Source organism: Oryx dammah, unplaced genomic scaffold, assembly GCF_014754425.2.
Source record: "Oryx dammah isolate SB20612 unplaced genomic scaffold, SCBI_Odam_1.1 HiC_scaffold_13, whole genome shotgun sequence".
Taxonomy (NCBI): domain Eukaryota; kingdom Metazoa; phylum Chordata; class Mammalia; order Artiodactyla; family Bovidae; genus Oryx; species Oryx dammah.
Genome location: NW_024070197.1, coordinates 39,428,851 through 39,448,153, shown reverse-complemented (window position 1 = coordinate 39,448,153; position 19,303 = coordinate 39,428,851). Strand labels below are relative to the sequence as shown.

General features: G+C 45.4%; 2 non-coding genes across 2 annotated transcripts; one reads left to right on the top strand and one right to left on the bottom strand.

Moving 5' to 3' along the window:
* The first annotated feature begins 16,958 nt into the window (after positions 1-16,958).
* Positions 16,959-17,041, top strand: TRNAL-CAG. The gene has a single exon. It is a non-coding gene; the product is annotated as a tRNA-Leu (tRNA).
* A 179-nt stretch (positions 17,042-17,220) lies between these two features.
* Positions 17,221-17,303, bottom strand: TRNAL-CAG. The gene has a single exon. It is a non-coding gene; the product is annotated as a tRNA-Leu (tRNA).
* Between the last annotated feature and the right edge of the window lie 2,000 nt (positions 17,304-19,303).

The following is a 19,303-nucleotide window of genomic DNA, read 5'->3' as shown; positions in this document are numbered from 1 at the left end:
GGGGAGCCGCGGGCCGCCAGGTGCTACAGGAATCCCGGCCCAGCCCTCGTCACGAGACCCGCCCCTTTAACCCTTCGCTCACCGCCGGCCGGTCCAGCTCCGACCCGCACACGAAGTTGCCAATTATTTACAGACGCGGAAAGTGAGATGGCTCCACCAGAACCAGCCTAGACAGCCGCACCTGTCTCTCCCCGGAAAGCCGCCTGCTGGCAATTTCCGCCACATTCGGGGCGGCTTTGAGCGCTCCGCGCCCTCCTCGCCGTTGGCTTCCGAGCCTTGGGATAAACTGGCGGCTGCTTGCAAAGCTACCCACATCCCTCCTGGATGTCTCTCTAACGCTGTGTGCTGTTGTGAAGTCTCCCCGTAAAGCGGGATCGTCATCGCTGTGTCGAGACTCCCAAATCGTGTCCGACTCTTCGTGATCCCATGGACTGCAGCCTACTATGAGATTCTCCAGGCAAGAATACTGGAGTGGGTTGCCATTTCCTTCTCTAGGGGATCTTCCTGACCCAGGGATCGAACCCAGGTCCCCCGCATTGCGGGCAGATGCTTTAACCTCTGAGCCACCACGGAAGCCCCAAAGAGTCCCAGATGTCCGAGCATCCATGAGAGGAGGGTCTGGATGAAATGTGGGAGTGCGTGGAAGGAGGAGATCCTTTTATGACTCAATTGATGTGGTCTTCTCTTCTGAACTGATGGAGCGGAAACTTACAAGATCGCTGAGCCTCAGTTTCCTCGTCTGTAATACAGGGAGAGGAATGAATCGCACTTCACAGAGCCTCGGGCAGAATAAATGAAATATTGCACAGAAAGTTTTTGCCATTGGGTGGGGGGCGGGGAGGTTGTCAGAAAGCGGGAGATGATGTTGGAGTTTCTTTGCTCCACTTGCGCCCTAAAACTTACTTGCTTGTGCACAAACACACACACACACACACACACCCCTCAGGCTATAGAGGCCTGCACAGACAATTGTTTCGTTTATTCATCAACCAGAGATTGTTGAGATCTTACTAAATTGTCAGGCCCTATCCCAGGCCATGTGAATACAGCAAGCAAAAAGACACACAAGGCCTTCTGGGATCCCACTTCCTACTGGAGGTGACAAGTATAAACTGGAGAGAAAAGATAACTTCAGATAGTGACAAGTGCTATAACTAAAAACAACAACAGCCAGGAATTCGTTGGCAGTCCAGTGGTTAGGACTCAGGGCTCTCACAGATGGGATGGGTTCTATCCCTGGTCAGGGAAACCAGATATCAAGTGGTGTGGCCCATAAATACATATATAAGTAAAACAGGAGTGTGACAGAGATGACCCCGAGGTAAATTTTAGACAAAGTAGTCAAAGATGACCTCTCGGGGATTTCCCTGGTGGTCCAGTGGCTCAGACTCCGTGCTCCCAGTGCAGGGGGCATGGGTTTGGTTTCTGGTCAAGGAACTAGATCCCACAACTACAGATTCCACAGGCCACAAGGAAGATCGAATATCTCGCCTGCTGCAGCTAAGACCTGGTGCACCCAAATGAATAAGCAGATATTAAAAAAAAAAAATCAAAGATAATCTCTCAGAGAAGGTGACACTTGATATTTACTCAACTGGATATTCAACCCCCACTCCCATCCCCTTCCCAAAGCACCTGAGACCCTCTTTTCCACCCCATGCAGACAGTAGATACTCAGGGAATGAGAAATGCTTCTTGGTAACAGCAAAATCGTTACCCAGAGCCCAGGCTCTCTGCAGACTGCTCGAGGCCAAGTGCAGAACAAAGCTGTCGAGCAAACCCTTGATTTTAGGATGACACAGAAAACAGTAAGACAATTGTTTCCGAGGCAGATTCTAAAACAGTAGAGTATTTTTGTTTTGGTTTTGGTTTGGATTCTGTGTTTTTGCTTAATCCCACTTTCATTCCTTTCAAATGGCAACAAGCAAGACTCAATCACTGTACTGTTTTTTTTTTTTTCTTCGACCTTTTCTTCCAAACCAATTTCACTCGCCTCCGGTCAGAAAAAGTGGGAAGGAACCTGTCCCCAGGCTGGAATGTGACGCCCACCCAGAGCCCCCACTTTTGCCAAGGAAGCCCTGGGTTCTTGGGACAAGGGAACAGAGAGCCAGCTGAGGTTGTGGAGGAGAGGGTCTCTCTGTTCCCAGGGTGAGTTCCCCTCCTCCTGTCTGAAAGGCCACCTTCACACATCATCTGGCGCACCTGTCTCGTCCTGTGCATGCTTAGTTGTGTCCGACTCTTTGCAGCCCCATGGTCTGTAACCCCCAGACTCCTCTGTCCATGGAATTTCCCAGGCAAGAATACTGGAGTGGGTTGCCATTTCCTACTCCAGGGGATCTCCTCAACCCAGGGACAGCACTCACGTCTCCTGTGTCTTTTACATTGGCAGGCAGATTCTTTACCACTGAGCCACCAGGGAAGTTTTCCTTAATTCTACAAAGTCTCCCTACTCTGATCAAGCCCCTACTGTGTGCAAGGCTTGTTGTCCTTGGGGTGGGGGTGGAGCATAATTGCAGGGGCTCTGGGGATTCCAGCACTGAGCAGATGTTTGGTGTGCACCAGGCAGAGACATTACTTTGCCAACAAAGGTCCATCTAGTCAACAGTATGGTTTTTCCAGTAGTCATGTATGGATGTGAGTTGGACCATAAAGAAGGCTGAGTGCCCAAGTATTGATGCTTTTGAATTGTGTTGAAGAAGACTCTTGAGAGTCCCTTGGACTGCAAGGAGACCAAACCAGTCAATCCTAAAGGAAATCAATCCTGAATATTCACTGGAAGGACTGATGCTGAAGCTAAAGCTCCAATATTTGGCCACCTGATGTGAAGAACTGACTCATTAGAAAAGACCTGGATGCTGGCAAAGATTGAAGGCAGGAGAAGGGGACAACAGGGGGTGAGATGGTTGGATGGCATCACTGACTCAATGGACATGAGTTTGAGCAAGCTCCGGGAGATGGTGAAGGACAGGGAAGCCTGGCATACTGCAGTCCATGGAGTCGCAAAGAGTTGGACATGACCGAGCTCCTGAACAACAACAGGCACTGAGAACAGTGCTGTGAGCCATCCAAGCAGAGACTCTACCCTCAGGGAATGTGATGGGAGAGACAGTCTCGAGATATACAAATCCACAGATATATAGATAATTTGATGATATACTACAAGAAAAATAAAGATGCCCCGGGAAAGAATAATAGAGATTTGGGGGTGTCATTTAAACAACTGGGTCAGGGAAAGTGTAAGCACTTAGGCAGAGACTTGAAGAATGCATAAGAATCAGACAGAAAAAGAGCATTCTAGGCTCAGAAAACTACCATAGGTGCAAAGGTCCTGAGGCAGGAAAGACTTTGGCATCTTTGAGTAGGGACATAAATTTATAAAATGAAGGGGTTGGGGAGAGGTGAAGTTCAAGAGGCAGCCAAAAGCCAGGTCAGTGGTGGTGCCCAATTGTGTTCAACTCTTTGAGACCCCCTGAGCCCACCAGGCTCCTCTGTCCAAGGGATTTCCCAGCTGAGAATACTTGAGTGGGTTGCCATTTCCTTCTCCAGGGGATCTTCCAACCCAGGGATCAAATCTATGTCTCTTTCTACTTCTTCTTGGCAGGTGAATTCTTTACCACCTGGGAAGCCTGGAGCCAGGTCACCTAGGTCTAAAATCCTTGCTAAGAGAGTGTTTGGGCTGTGCCTTGTGGCGTTTGGGATCTCAGTTCCCAGAGCAGGGATTGAACCCGTGCCCCATGAAGCGGATGCACAGAGTCTTAACCACTGTACCACTAGAGTATTCCTGGATTTTATTATTAAAAAACAGACCATTAGAGGGCAGTTACACCATCTGATTTCCAATTTTTTCAAAAATTCACAGAAAGATTCCTTTAGGGGGTCATCCAACAAAATCCAGAAGCCAGCTTTGGGAGGTTGCTGATTAAAATCAGCCAATATTGACCGAACACTTTTCCAACTGGCCCTGTGCTTAGTGCTGTGGGGTTGGTTAGTTTTGGTTCATTTTTCATTGCACAATTATTTAATTAGTTTGTTTCACTGCACATCATACACACATCTCCAAATCTGGACCCTCACCTTTAGTTAATCACTGAGAAGAATTTGGAGTAGCCCATCAGATCTCTCTTTTTCTTATTTTTTTCACGACCATATAATATGTGGAAATATACAGACTTGCTTTGTGTGTAACTTTAAAATTTTTTTACCAAGCAATGGGAATAGACTGTATACAATGAAACTTGATATTTTTTTCACTTAACATGTCTTGGAAATTTCTCCACAACAACACACAGAGATTGACATAATTCTTTTTACATGTCATATAGTATTTGATAAAGAATCTGCCTACAATGTGGGAAAACCAGATTTGATCTCTGGGTTGGGAAGATCCCCTGAAGAAAGTAATGGCTACCCACTCCAGTATTCTTGCCTGGAAAATTCCATGGACAGAAGGGCCTAGCAGGCTACAGGCCATGGGGTTGCAAAGAGTCGGATACAACTGAGCGATTAACACAACAACAATAATATTTGATAGGATGGCTGTTACAGTATCCTTTCTCTTATTGGTAAACAGTTAAGTGGTTTCTAATAGTTCCTCATTACAAGTTATATTGCAACAGGAGGGAAGGGGGCAGAGCACAACCTTTAAAACAATGACATAGCCATTGAGGATATTAGGCCCAGATGGTGGAAGATTCAACTTTCAGTAGACCCTGATCCTCATTATACACTTTGTTTTTGTTGCTCAGTTGCTGAGTCGTGTCTGACTCTTTGACCCCATGGATTGCACCGTCCTCCCTGTCCTCCACTGTCTCCTGGACTTTGCTCAGATTCGTGTGCGTTGAGTCAGTGATGCTATCTAACCATCTCATCCTCAGCTGCCCCCTTCTCCTTTTGCCTTCAATCTTTCCCAGCACTATACACTTGTTGTAATGCAATAGCATATGCTACATGACATACCCACAGGCTCCAGGACAGTTCTGAGGCTAAGCATGTACATATGTGTGTCTGACTCTTTGCAACCCCATGGACTATAGCCCTCCAGGCTCTTTTGTCCATGGGATTTCCCAGGTAGGAATACTGCAGTGGGTTGCCATTTCCTCCTCCAGGGGGTCTTCCCAACCCTGGGATAGAACCAAACCTCCTCTCTTGTGTTGCAGGCGGATTCTTCACTGCTGGGAAGCCTGAGTTCAGTTCAGTCACGTCCGACTCTTTGCAACCCCATGGACCGCAGCATGTCAGGCCTCCCTGTCCATCACCAACTCCCAGAGTTTACTCAAACTCATGCCCATTGAGTTGGTGATGCCATCCAACCATCTCATCCTCTGTCATCCCCTTCTCCTCCAGCTTTCAATCTTTCCCAGCATCAGGGTCTTTTCCAATGAATCAGCTCTTCACATCAGGTGGTGAAAGTATTGGAGTTTCAGCTTCAGTATCAGTCCTTCCAATGAATATTCAGGACTGATTTCCTTCAGGATTGACTGGTTGGATCCTTGCAGTCCAAGGGACTCTCAAGAGTCTTTTCCAACACCACAGTTCAAAAGCATCAATTCTTCGGCACTCAGTTTTCTTTATAGTCCAACTCTCACATCCATATATGACTACTGGAAAAAATCATAGCCTTAACTAGACGGATCTTTGTGGGCAAAGTAATGTCTCTGCTTTTTAGTATGCTGCCTAGGTTGGTCATAACTTTTCTTCCAAAAAGTGTCTTTTAATTTCATGGCTGCAGTCACCATCTGCAGTGATTTTGGAGCCCCCCAAAAATAAAGTCTGCCACTGTTTCCATTGTTTCTCCGTCTATTTGCCATGAAGTGATGGGACCAGATGCCATGATCTTAGTTTTCTTTTTTTTTTTTTTTTTTCGGCTCAAAATTGTTTATTTCTAGCTGGTGCTCCCTGTCAGCGGCACTGGTGTAGCTTGGCTGTGTTCATTCCAGAAGTTAGTGTTAGTCGCTCAGTCGTACCCGACTCTTTGCGACCCCATGGACTGCAGCCCTCTGTCCATGAGATTTTCCAGGCAAGGATACTGGAGTGGGTTGCCACTTCCTTCTCCAGGGATCTTAGTTTTCTGAATGTTGAGCTTTAAGCCAACTTTTTCACTCTCCTCTTTCACTTTCATCAACAGCCTCTTTAGTTCTTCACTTTCTGCCATAAGGGTGGTGTCATCTGCATATCTGAGGTTATTGATATTTCTCCCAGCAAGCTTGATTCCAACTTGTGTTTCATCCAGCCAGAATTTAGCATGATGTACTCTGCACAGAAGTTAAATAAGCAGGGTGACAATATACAGCCTTGATGTACTCCTTTCCCAATTTGGAACCAGTCCTCTGTCCCATGTCTGGTTCTAACTTGTTTCCTGACCTGCATACAGATTTCTCAGGAGGCAGGTAAGGTAGTCTGGTAGTCCCATCCTTTGAAGACTTTTTCACAGTTTATTGTGATCCACACAGTCAAAGGCTTTGGTGTAGTCAATAAAGCAGAAATATATGTTTTTCTGGAATTCTCTTGCTTTTTCAATGATCCAGCAGATGTTGGCAATTTGATCTCTGGTTCCTCTGCCTTTTCTAAAACCAGCTTGAACATCGGGAAGTTCTTGGTTCACATACTGTTGAAGCCTGGCTTGGAGAATTTTGAGCATTACTTTACTAGTGTGTGAGATGAGTGCAATTGTGTGGTAGTTTGAGCATTCTTTGGCATTGCCTTTCTTTGGGATTGAAATGCAAACTGACCTTTTCCAGTCCTATGGGCCCTGCTGAGTTTTCCAAATGTGCTGGCATATTGAGTGCAGCACTTTCACAGCATCATCTTTTAGGATTTGAAACAGCTCAACTGGAATTCCATCACCTCCACTAGCTTTGTTTGTAGTGATGCTTCCCAAGGCCCAGTTGATTTCACATTCCAGGATGTCTGGCTCTAGGTGAGTGATCACACCATCATTATTATCTGGGTTGTGAAGATCTTTTTGGTACAGTTCTTCTGTGTATTCTTGCTACCTCTTCTTAATATCTTCTGCTTCTGTTAGGTCCATACCATTTCTGTCCTTTATCGAGCCCATCTTTGCATGAAATGTTCCCTTGGTATCTCTAATTTTCTTGAAGAGATCTCTAGTCTTTCCTGTTCTGTTCTTTTCCTCTATTTCTTTGCACTGATCACTGAGGAAGGCTTTCTTATCTGTCCTTGCTATTCTTTGGAACTCTGCATTCAGATGGGTGTCTCTTTCCTTTTCTCCTTTGCTTTTCGCTTCTCTTCTTTTCACAGCTATTTGTAATGCCTCCTCAGACAACCATTTTGCCTTTTTGCATTTCTTTTTCTTGGGGATGGTCTTGATTCCTGTCGCTTATACAATGTCATGAACCTCTGTCCACAGTTCATCAGTCACTCTGAGTCACTCTGTCTATCAGACCTAGTTCCTTAAATCTACTTATACAATGTCATGAACCTCCATCCACAGTTCATCGGTCACTCTGAGTCACTCTGTCTATCAGACCTAGTCCCTTAAATCTATTTCTCACTTCCACTGTATAATCGTAAGAGATTTGATTTAGGTCACACCTGAATGGTCTAGAGGTTTTCCCTACTTTCTTCAATTTAAGTCTGAATTTGGCAATAAGGAGCTCATGATCTGAGCCACAGTCAGCACCCGGTCTTGTTTTTGCTGACCATATAGAGCTTCTCCATCTTTAGCTGCAAAGAATATAATCAATCTGATTTCAGTGTTGACCATCTGGTGATGTCCACATGTAGAGTATTCTCTTGTGTTGTCGGAAGAGGGTGTTGTTGGAAGGCAGTGGCTCAAATCCTGGAAATCCCCACCCTCTTCTCCAAAATAGTTAGAATAATCCTCCCACTTATTGGCCTATGAAATTACCCAGCCCATAAATCTAACCACCTCATATTTTGGGGCTGCTATTCCCTTTCAAGACACCACCTTTGGTTTATGAAATGTGTATGTCTGTAAATAAATCCACCTCTTACTTATCACTGCTTCTTGCTGAATTCCTTCTGTGCTGCGACATAAAGAGCCTGAGCTTCATTAAGTCCTGAAACCAGGTTTATGATCCCAATTAAAAGATAACAGTTCTGAGTCCTGGCCTATGTGTTCAAGTTCCAATCTGAGGAGTTTTCTCTCTTTTAAAAAAATTTTCATTTATTTTTGGCTGCTCCGGGTCTTTGTTGCTGTGTGGACTTTCTCTAGTTGCTGAGAGCAGAAGCTACTCTCTAGTTGCGGCATGTGGGCCTCTCATCGCTGTGGCCTTTCTTGTTGCAGAACAGAGGCTCTAGACATTCAGGCTTCAGTAGTTATGGTGCATGGGTTTAGCCGGCCTTCAACATGTGGCATCTTCCTAGGCCATGGATCAAACCCTTGTCCCCTGCATTGGCAGGTGAATTCCCAACCACTGGGCCACCAGGGAAGTCCCTGATCAGGCTGGGTTTGAATCCCATCGGAGTTATGTAGTTTCAATATTATATAAGCCTCTTATTTACATTTTTGCACACATATGAATCCAGTCTTCAAAAGAGAACCACTGGATGGAGGCTATTTGCGGTTTTTAAAAATAGATACTGCCAAATTGCCCCAAAAGTCCCTATTAGTTAACGCCCACATTAAGAGTAGGTGAACTTAACTATTTACTTGTCCCATGCCTGAAAATGGGCTTCCCTGATGGCTCAATGGTAAAGAATCTGCCTGCCAATGCAGGAGATGCAAGAGACCCAGGTTTGATCCCTGGGTTGGGAAGATCCTCTGGAGAAGGACATAGCACCTGACTCCAGTGTTCTTGCTTGGGAAATCCCATGGCCAGAGGAGCCTGTAGTCCATGGGGTTGCAAAGAGTCGGACGCGACTGAGTAGGCAGGTGGCTGAAAAGTGGAAGTCGCTCAGTCATGTCCAACTCTTTGCAGCCCCACCCCATGGACTGAATTCTCCAGGCCAGAATATTGGAGTAGGTAGCCATTCTGTTCTCCAGGGGATCTACCCAACCCAGTAGTTGAACCCAGGTCTCCCTCATTGAAGGTGGATTCTTTACCACCTGAGTCACATGGCTATTGTTTAAATGCTAAGTCATGTCTGACTCTTTTGGGACCCCATGGACTGCAGCCTGCCAGGCTCCTCAGTCAATGGAATTTCCCAAGAAAGAATACTAGAGTGGGTTGCCTTTCCTTCTCCAGGAGATCTTCCTGACCCAGGGATTGAACCTGTGTCTCCTGCATTGTAGGTGGATTCTTTACTGCTGAGCTACCTGGGAAGCCCACACGGCTATGTGTGGTGAGCTTTTTTCTTAAGAAGTCTCTTTGTTTCCATGTGTATTTCCTAATATTTAGCTGGTGGTGACAAGTATTGACCATCTGTATTTCCTTTTCTGTGAATTTAAGGTTTGAGTCATTTGCCTTCTGTGTAGTAAAGAATTGAAAATTAGGCCAAAGAGTGGTCTGGCCATTTTTCCTCGGTCTCTGAGAAGTAATCGCCCTTGAAATGTCATGCCTCTGTAGGGTAGGGTCTAGTCACACCAGATAGTCTAACAGTGTGGTTTGGGGTGGAGGCACAGGCTGTCAGTTCAAGCAGCTCCATCTGGAAGAGTTGGAAACTGAACTTGGTGATGTGAGCCGTCAACCCGTAGCCAGGTGATGAAATCCTCAAAAAGGCTGTGGCTCCCCAGGTGGTAGGTGAGTTTACCTGGTTAGTAGTACTCCGTATGGACTGTCACACATCAGTGCTGGGTAAGGAATGCCTGGATTGCGTGACTCCCTGGGGAGAGGACAATGGATGTTCCACTTTGGGAAGTCAAAAGTCACCCTTTTAAAATGTACACGATTCAGTGATTTTAGTATATTCACTGTCATGAACTATCATCACCACTAATTCCAGAACATCTCCATCACCCCACCTCTGATTGTAATCCACATACTTTAGCTGTAACAAACTGTAACAATGAGTATAAGAGCTTGCAGTACATTCTGTGAGGCCTCGTAGCTAATGAACTACCGAATCGCCTGAGGGTGGTTTGGAGCACCCCCTGAACCTTGCAGAAGCGGCAACAGTCTTGGGGAGCTCTGTGCTCCCTCCAACATTGCAGCCTGGTTTGTGGATTTTTTTTTTTTTTTTTAGGAGCTCCTTTTATATTTTGGATCCCCCCTCCCCACGGTTATTTTCTGTGTTGCTATTGAAGCCCCAGGCTGAGCAGCTGAGTCTGTCCCCTGTGGAAAGATACTCCAAAATAAATATAATGGTAGGAACAAGGAAGAGCTGAATCCTGCTTGGATGAAAGGTAGAGACCACATATTTCTCATTCATGAGGTCAAGAAGACCTTCCCGACTATACATTTGCAGAAAGGCTCCTTGGCGATGCCACCCCATAATGGGTGGTGTCAGCCTTTCCAGAGGCTCCTGTGCTGGATTCCGTCTTGGCTAAGACGTGTACCCCAAACAGGGGAGGACACTAAGTTATACCAAATATAGACTCTGTTGCTGCTGCTGTTTAGTCGCTAAGTCATGTCCGACTCTTTGTAACCCCATGCAGCCCGCCAGGCTCCTCTGTTCATGGGATTTCCCAGGCAAGAATACTGGAGTGGGTTGCCATTTCCTCCTCCAGGGGCTCTTCTCGACCCAAGGATCCAAACCTGCATCTCTTGCATTGCAAGTGGATTCTTTGCCATTGAGCCACCAGGGAAGCCCAAAGATGGACTCCGAGCCAGGCAAAGTAAGATGATTGATGAGAGGAAATCCAGATATGTTCCATATGAGTGGTTTAAACTGCCAAGAAGCCAGGACCCTCTCAGGCACAAGAACTGTGTGCCTATTCACACTTACTTTTCCCCCCTCCTAATAAATATTTTACTTGTTTCACTATTTTACCTGTTTCTGTCCCTTTGTCGAAATTCACTCCCACCAAGCAGGTAAGCCAGGGTCTTGTCACTAGCCACTGGCCCTCATGGTCTAGTGGCCAGGATTCTGTGCTCTCATTGCCATGGGCTGGCTTCAACCTCTGATTCGGGTGGAAACTGAGATAAAGCTGTTGCCAACTGAGACCACCCAAGATCAGTATTGTTTTTTTTTCTACTTTGTTTCTCGCACTCTGTGCCATTTGGATAAATATGTATGTTGCTGCTGCTGCGTCGCTTCAGTCGTGTCTGACTATGTGCAACCCCATAGACGGCAGCCCACCAGGCTCCCCTGTCCCTGGGATTCTCCAGGCAAGAACACTGGAGTGGGTTGCCATTTCCTTCTCCAATGCATGAAAGTGAAAAGTGAAAGTGAAGTCACTCAGTCGTGTCCGACTCTTCGTACCTCATGGACTGCAGCCTACCAGGCTCCTCGGTCCATGGGATTTTCCAGGCAAGAGTACTGGAGTGGGGTGCCATCGCCTTCTCATAATAACACACAGAAATGTTTTTCCTTAAATTTTGGCCACTCCACCAGGCATGTGGAATCTTAGTGCCCCAACCAATGATTAAACCAACACACCCTCCATTGGAAGCATGTGTACTTAGTCATGTCCAACTCTTTGCAACCCCCATGGACTATAGCCCACCAGTCTCCCCTTTCGTGGGATTATTCCAGCCGGAATACTGGAGTGAGTTGCCATTTCCTTCTCCAGGGTAACTTCCTGACCCAGGGATTGAACCCATTCTCCTGAAGCTCCTGCATTGGCAGGCAGATGGAAGGGTAGAGTCAACCACTGGAACACCAAGGAAGTTCCTCACCACCAAAATTAAAATATAGAACATTGTGATTAGTCCAAAAAGGTCCTTCATGACCTCTACTCTGGTTCCAGGCAGCCGCTGATGTATTTTCTGTCATTGTTGCCTTGCATTTTCCAGAAAGTCATATAAATGAAGTCTTCACCCCACTCCAGTACTCTTGCCTGGAAAATCCCATGGATGGATGAGCCTGGTAGGGTACAGTCCATGGGGTCGCTAAGAGTCGGACATGACTGAGCGACTTCACTTTCACTTTTCACTTTCATGCACTGGAGAAGGAAATGGCAACCCACTCCAGTGTTCTTGCCTGCAGAATCCCAGGGACGGGGGACTCTGGTGGGCTGCCGTCTATGGGGTCACACAGAGTCGGACACGACTGAAGCGACTTAGTAGTAGTAGTATATGACATAATTGTGGCAAGCTGAACAATGCCCACTCTACCAAGATGGTCCCTCTTAATCCCTGGAACCTGTAAATGTTACCTCTTCTAGCAATAGGGATTCTGCAGGTGTGATTAAGGACTTTAAAATGAGATTATTCAGGATATATAATTGTGCTGTGCTGTGCTGTGCTTGGTCATGTCCAACTCTTCACAACTCCATGGACTGTAGCCCACCAGGCTCCTCTGTCCATGGAATTTTCCAGGCAAGCATACTGGAATGGTTTGCCATTTCCTTCTCCAGCAGATCTTTCCAACCCAGGGATCAAGTCCGAGTCTCTTGTGTCTCTTGAATAGCAGGCAGATTCCTTACCTGTTGAGCTATTACATTTAGAATGGATAAACAATAAGGTCCTGCTGTATAGCACAGGGCACTATATTCAATATCCTGTGATAAACCATAATGGAAAAGAATATATAAATATGTATCAGTATTTATGTGTATAACTGAGTCGCATTGCTGTACAGCAGAGATTGGCATACCATTGTGAACCAACTATGCATCAATAAATAAAAATTTTTTTAAAATCATGGAAGCAACCGAAGTGTTTATCTACAGATGAATGGATAAATGTAGTATACATGGAAAAAGCAAAATGTAGTATAGATGTACAATGGAACATTCTTCAGCCTTTAAAAGGAAGGAAATTCTGACACACGCTATGAATACACTTTGAAGTTTGTTGTTGTTTAGTCATTTATTTATGTCCACCAACCCTTTGCAACCCCGTAGACTGTAGCCCACCAGGCTCCTCTGTCCATGGGATTTCCCAGTCAAGAGTACTGGGATGGGTTGCCATTTCCTTCTCCAAGGGCTCTTCCTGACCCAGGGATTGAACCCATGACTCCTGCAGGGTAGGCGGATTCTCCACCACTGAGTCACCTAGGAAGAACCAAACCTTGAAGACATTATCATAAATGAAACAGGTCTGTCACAGAAGGACAAATATTACATGATTCTGCTTATATGAGCTATCTAGAATAGTCAAAGTAATAAAGACAGAAAATAGAATGGTGGTTGGGCATAGAGTCTCAGTTTTGCAAGATGGAAAGAGTACTGAAGATGGACGGTGGTGAAGTTTGTCTAGTGTAAGTATGTACACTTACACACATACATGTATGTATCTGTCACAGTTAGCAATGCTAAAGTGAATTTGCTCATAAGTGCAGAACTGGCTTCTACCAAGGGTGGAATCGATTTCATTTTATAGATAAGATTTGTTTGCAAATTTATGAACTAAATATTAAACAATTAAAACAGTATGAGGAATGGATAAAGAAGTTGTGGTACATATGTACAAAGGAATATTACTCAGCCATAAAAAGAACACATTTGAGTCAGTTCTAATGAGGTAGATGAAATGAGAGCCTATTATACAGAATGAAGTCAGAAAGAAAAAAAAACCACGTATATAAGGAATCTAGAAAGGTGGCATGATGAGCCTGTTCGCAGGGCAGCAGTGGAGACGCAGACGTAGAGAACAGGCTTGTGGCCACAGTGGAGGAGAAGGTGGGATGAACTGAGAGAGCAGCATGGAAACAGGCCCAGTATCATGTAAAACGAATAGCCGGTGTAAGTCACAAACCCAGTGCTCTGTGACAGCCTCGAGGGCTGATATGGGGTCGGAGGTGGGAAGGGGCTTCAAGAGGAAGGGGACATACGTATACCTGTGGCTGATTCATGTTGATGTATGGCAGAGACCAATGCAATATTATAAAGCAATGATCCTCCAACTAAAATAAATCCATTTTAAAAATTGAAAAACAAGTCACACTCGCTCTCTGCAATGACCCCAACTGTCTGTGGAGTGTGCTTCTCTCTGTATCTGAATAAATCTACTTCTTACCTTAAAAAAAAAAGAAAAAACAGACAAGAAATCACAAGAGGAGCGCATGCAAAAAACCTGAATACATATAGCCAAAGGACTTCGCTGGTGGGCCAATGGCTATGCTCTCTTGGGGCCCAGGTTCTAATCTGTGGTCAGGGATCCTACAGGTTGTAAGACTCAGCCAAAAAAAAAAAAAAAGAAAAAAAAAAACCCTCAAAATCATGTAATCAATATAAACATTTTAATTGAGATATTTTGCATTTTTTTGCACTAAGATGACAACACATCCCAAATGCTCTGTAGCTACATGTGATTAGCGGCTTCTGTAATAGACAGAACGGCTGTAGATAACACCTAATATTCATTTGAAAGAACATCCAGAAATCTTTTTGTTTTTTTCAAATTCTTTTCCAATTTTCCTAACAGTTAAAACTTTTTTCTTTAATTATTTTTTATGATTTGACTGTGCTGGGTCTTCGTTGCTGGGTGGGCTTTCTCTAGTTGCAGAGAGTGGGGGCTACTGTCTAGTTTCGGGCAGACTTCTCATTGCAGTGGCTTCTCTTGTAGCAGAGCACAGGCTCTAGATGCTCAGGTTTCAGTAGTTTGGGCAGGAGGAATTGCAACCCTGGCTCTAGAGCCCAGGCTCAATAATTGTGGTGCCTGGGCTTTGCTGCTCCAAGGTCTGTGGGATCTTCCTGGATCAGGGACCGAATGAGTATCTCCTGCATTGGCAGGAGGATTCTTTTCCACTGAGCTGCCAGGAAAGTCCTCCCGACAGTTTTTTAAATTAAAACAGAATTGCCCAAGTAATCCATGTTCAAAATATAAATATCACATGCAGGTAACCAATGAGAAAAAAAATCACAATAAATGCCACCACCCAGGGATAATCACAGGTCCTGATGTTTCTATGGCCTTTGAGACTTTAATAGGAACATTTTATTATACATATATACTTTAAATAAATAATCTTTGTAATGAAACTGAGTTCCCCTGAAATCAAGTTCCTCTGCCAAGTTTATGAGTGATCACTCTCTTCAATACCTGTGACCATCAACATTGAGGCATATCAAAGAAAAGGAGGAATCGAAACTGTGCAGAACCCTGTGGGCCCCTCCCCACACGCAAGGGCCTTTCTTTGCCCCCAGCATTTCTCTCTTTTTTCCCCCCGCCCATTTCTTGTTTGTAGGAAAAAGGTTTCAGCCTCCAAAACCTTCTCTGATTCAAACAGTAATTAGAGTGAGGGCATGCAGAAAGAAACCAAAGCACAGCCTTGGGGTGTGCTCTTGGTTCCTCCTGTTGGTGATGTAATAACCTGACACACATCTCTGAGTTCTGTGGGAACTAAGCGCCCAGCCCAGGCGGAGGATGGTAATTTCAGGCTGAGCACCCGCTGGCTTGAACCAGAATGCTAATGACTGAGGTTCTTAGAACACCGCCCTGTCTCCTCGCCACCAACCAATCAGAGGGAGGTTACACACACCCTGCAGCCCTCCCCACCCTTAAAGTGCCAGTATAAACTTCCCTGGAACTCTTTGGGGGAGTTTGGACCTTCTGAGCGCGACCCACCTCTTCTCCTTGCATGGCCCTTGCCATAAATCTTTCCCTGCTCCAAACTGACCTTCAGGTGTGTTTGGCCTCACTGTGCTTTGGGCACCCACACTTGCTTTAGGTGACAACAAGAGGTTAGACAGGAGGGTCAGAGGCACAGAAGGCATCCTGAAGACCGAAGCAGAAGGTGGAGTGATGTGAGGGTATAAGGCAAAGAATGTGGCTGGAAAGGGAAAGGAAATGGATTATTTCCTAGAGCATGGGTCCCCAATCTCTGGGAGCTAATACTTGATGATCTGAGGTGGAGCTGATGTAATAATAATAGAAGTAAAGTGCACAGTAAATGTAATATTCTTGAATCATCCCGAAACCATCCCCCACCCCTGGTCGGTAGAAAAAATTTCTTCCATAAACCCGGTCCCTGGTGCCAAAAAAGGTTGGGGACCACTGCTCTAGAGCCACCAGAAGGGACACAGTTTTGACCTCTAGAACCATAAGATAATAAATGATGTGGTTTTAAGCCACTAAATTAGTGGCAGTTTGTTACAGCAGCAATAAGAAACTAATATGGGAACCATCAAATCCCCTCACCAGCTTTGCTGCAGTCTGTCCAGCCTTATCTTGAATGCCTCCTGTGATGGTGATGTCACTCTCTACACAGGCAGCTTATTTTCTTTTCAGCAAGCTCTTTCTTCTGTGGAAAACTTCCTGTGTGGTACCTACCCACCCATTGCACCTACATATCAAGCCTCAGTTCCTGCAGCAAGATTCAACAGGCACAATTCCAACCCCTTAAACACAGCAGGCTTTTGTAAACAGATAAATGGTCTCTTCTCCAAGTTTAACATTCTCTAGCTTTTCCTTCGTTCAGTTTATTAAAAAGGTATAAAAGCCAACTTTCTCTTTCTTGATGAGGCTTCACCTAAACACGTGTGGAATGGAAGCCTATTGCAGTGGCTTCAATCCATTGAGGAGTCCATGCAAAGTCCATAATACCCTCTTCCAAAAAGAATCCTCTAGACCTCCTCTCACTTCCCCCCAGGGGCCCAACAATAGTCTAGACCTTTTTAGGTAATTTTAGTCATTAAAAATAATGTGAAAACTTAGTCACAGCGTTGGCAAGTAACTAGAATTCAATAATATAGTTTCATTTCCATTGTTATTTATTTTTATGGTTATTTCCTGTTGATGGCAAGAGAAACTAATTTTCCGTTTCTGTGTAGGCTACAAAGTTTCCTTTTAAAACACGTAAGTAAAAAGACTGAACTACTTTAAGGGTAACGATAAATCTTGGCAGTACAGTGGTTATTGATTGTGGATGACGAGGGGCTGTGTGGCTGGATCTCAAGCTGCGAGAGACCTCGGAATTATTTGAATAATTCCCAAGCCACGTCGCACCAATAGTGACTTAAACAGAATCCCACGGAAACCTTCAGCTAAGGAGTCAGGATGGCCGAGCGGTCTAAGGCGCTGCGTTCAGGTCGCAGTCTCCCCTGGAGGCGTGGGTTCGAATCCCACTTCTGACAGTACTTTATTTAGCTTTTGCCTTTTTGCGGTTTCAGAGAAGGATTCTTTTTACATTTCAAAATAAGTCATCAGGAAATAACATGCCATAAATAGAAAATACTTGTTTTGTAAAAAGGTTAATATCCACAGGGCATATTTCAGAAGTCGCCGTTCGTGAAAAACGAAAAAGATCTAGCTTTGTCAGAAGTGGGATTCGAACCCACGCCTCCAGGGGAGACTGCGACCTGAACGCAGCGCCTTAGACCGCTCGGCCATCCTGACTGCCGCTGAACGTGTTTTGCAAGCGATCCCCTTCGAAATAATTCCAGTGTGCGCATGCGTGGTGAACGGCCGGCGCTGCTGTTATGTTTTCCGCCCAGGGTTAGGAGGAGCCTAGATACAAGCTTTTGCTCCAACTGGAGGAGCGAAATGCAACGCGAAGGTACAGAAACCCGCCTGGGCAGCAGCAGAGGGCGCGCGCGGTGTGCGAAAGGCGAAGAAACAGAGGACTCCCACCTGCTTGCATTTGTGCCGCCGACAGGCTTTCATTCTGCACTCATGTACTTACTGTTCACATCAGCTTTGATTTGCATGTCTGTATACATTTACATTTCTGCATACATGCCCTCATGCCTTTACCGCACAAAGCAGACAAATCCGCACATTCCCTTTGGTTTATAGGTCTCTGAATCAGGTGAAGCCAGGGGTATCGCAAGGCCTCCGGACAAGCGTACCGCGCGTTCTCCTTCCTAACATTCGTCAAAACGCCAACTTCACCTCTGTATGTGTGTTTAACTCATTCACTCCGAGTCCTGCAGCGCGCCAATTCATCAGATCCATCTTTTTCCTGACCGTGTTCCTAGCGCCCCAACCTTGCTTGACACACAGTAGGCGGGCAGGGAATGTCCGTGGATTAATCCCTCCCGCGCCGCCTCATTCCGGCATTCCCTAGGCCCCCGCAGCACCTTCCATCTATTCCTTCCCTAACCCAACCAGAATTACCCACGCCCTCTCTCTGTCCAGGAACCAGAAGATCCCAGGTCGCGAGAGTGCCTTTCTCCATGTGATTTCCTGCAGGCCTATATACTAAAGAGAATTTCTGCCCTCAAGACACATTCAAACCTGGGGTAAAGGGAGAGAGCTAAGAAATAGGTGAAAGGCAAAATGGCAAAAAAAAAAAAAAAAAAAAAAAAAAATGCTGCTAAGTGCAAGAAAGAGGATGTCAGGAAACTTGCAAGAGACCTTGAAATAGGCCAAGACAAACAACTGGGTGTCCTGTCTGGGGCACAAGTCCTATTTGAGTCTAGGGCCTGCACCTTTCATTACTACAACATACAAATGAGTCTTAGTCATGGAAATGCAAGCGGATTTTGTTGCAGTGGAATGCAATTAACTATTGCCCTGTGGATACTGGCCATTTTTACAACTGTATTATAAATCCATTCTATCATTTCTGATTGTCAGTGTATATGTGTGTGTTTTGAATCAGTTGTAACATCTTGCTGGTTTTTTTTTTTTTTTTTTTACAAATTCTGAGTTAAATGAAATCTTTGACTTGTGTTCTTTTTATATTTAGGTGAGAATCATAATTTTACCTTTAAAAAGCCTCTTTTACCAATGATCAAGAGTGACTAGAGGGTCTCATAGGAAGGGTGGTCAGGGAGGGCCCCTCTCGGAAGACAGTGAGTTCTGAAGGGAGAGACAACCACAGTCAAAGCCAGGAATGACAGTGTTCCCTGGGGCGGGGGGCAGGGGTGGGGCATAGCCTGTGCAAAGGTCCTGGGCCAGAGAGGGATTGTGGTCTGTTGAAGAGGCAGCAAGGCCAATGGGACAAGGTTAAGCATGGGAGGAGGCTGAAGTCCATATCACACAGGGCTGGGGTGCCAGGAAGAGGAGTTTGGATTTTCTTCTGTCTGTGTTGGAGTCACTGGAGTGTTTAAAGCAGGGGAGTGACAAGATTCAGTTGGCCTTTCAAAATGATCCATTTGGCTGATCTACAGAGAATGGATGTGAGAGGCAAGAGTCAAAAGCCCAGGGAGACGGTCATGGAAAGGAGGATGAGAGATGACGGTGACTGAGCCAGGGAAGTGGAGATTGCAAAGGGTGGTCAAGTTCAAGATTCAAGGTGTGTTTTGGAGGTATAACTAATTTTTAGCCCTGCTGGCTGGATGATGATGTGTGTGTGAGTGTTTTGTGTGTGAGTGCCTATACACAAGAAGGTGGAGAGAGGCGGGTGTAGAGATGCAACAGAAAATCACCAAGATCAGAGGGGTTATCAGACA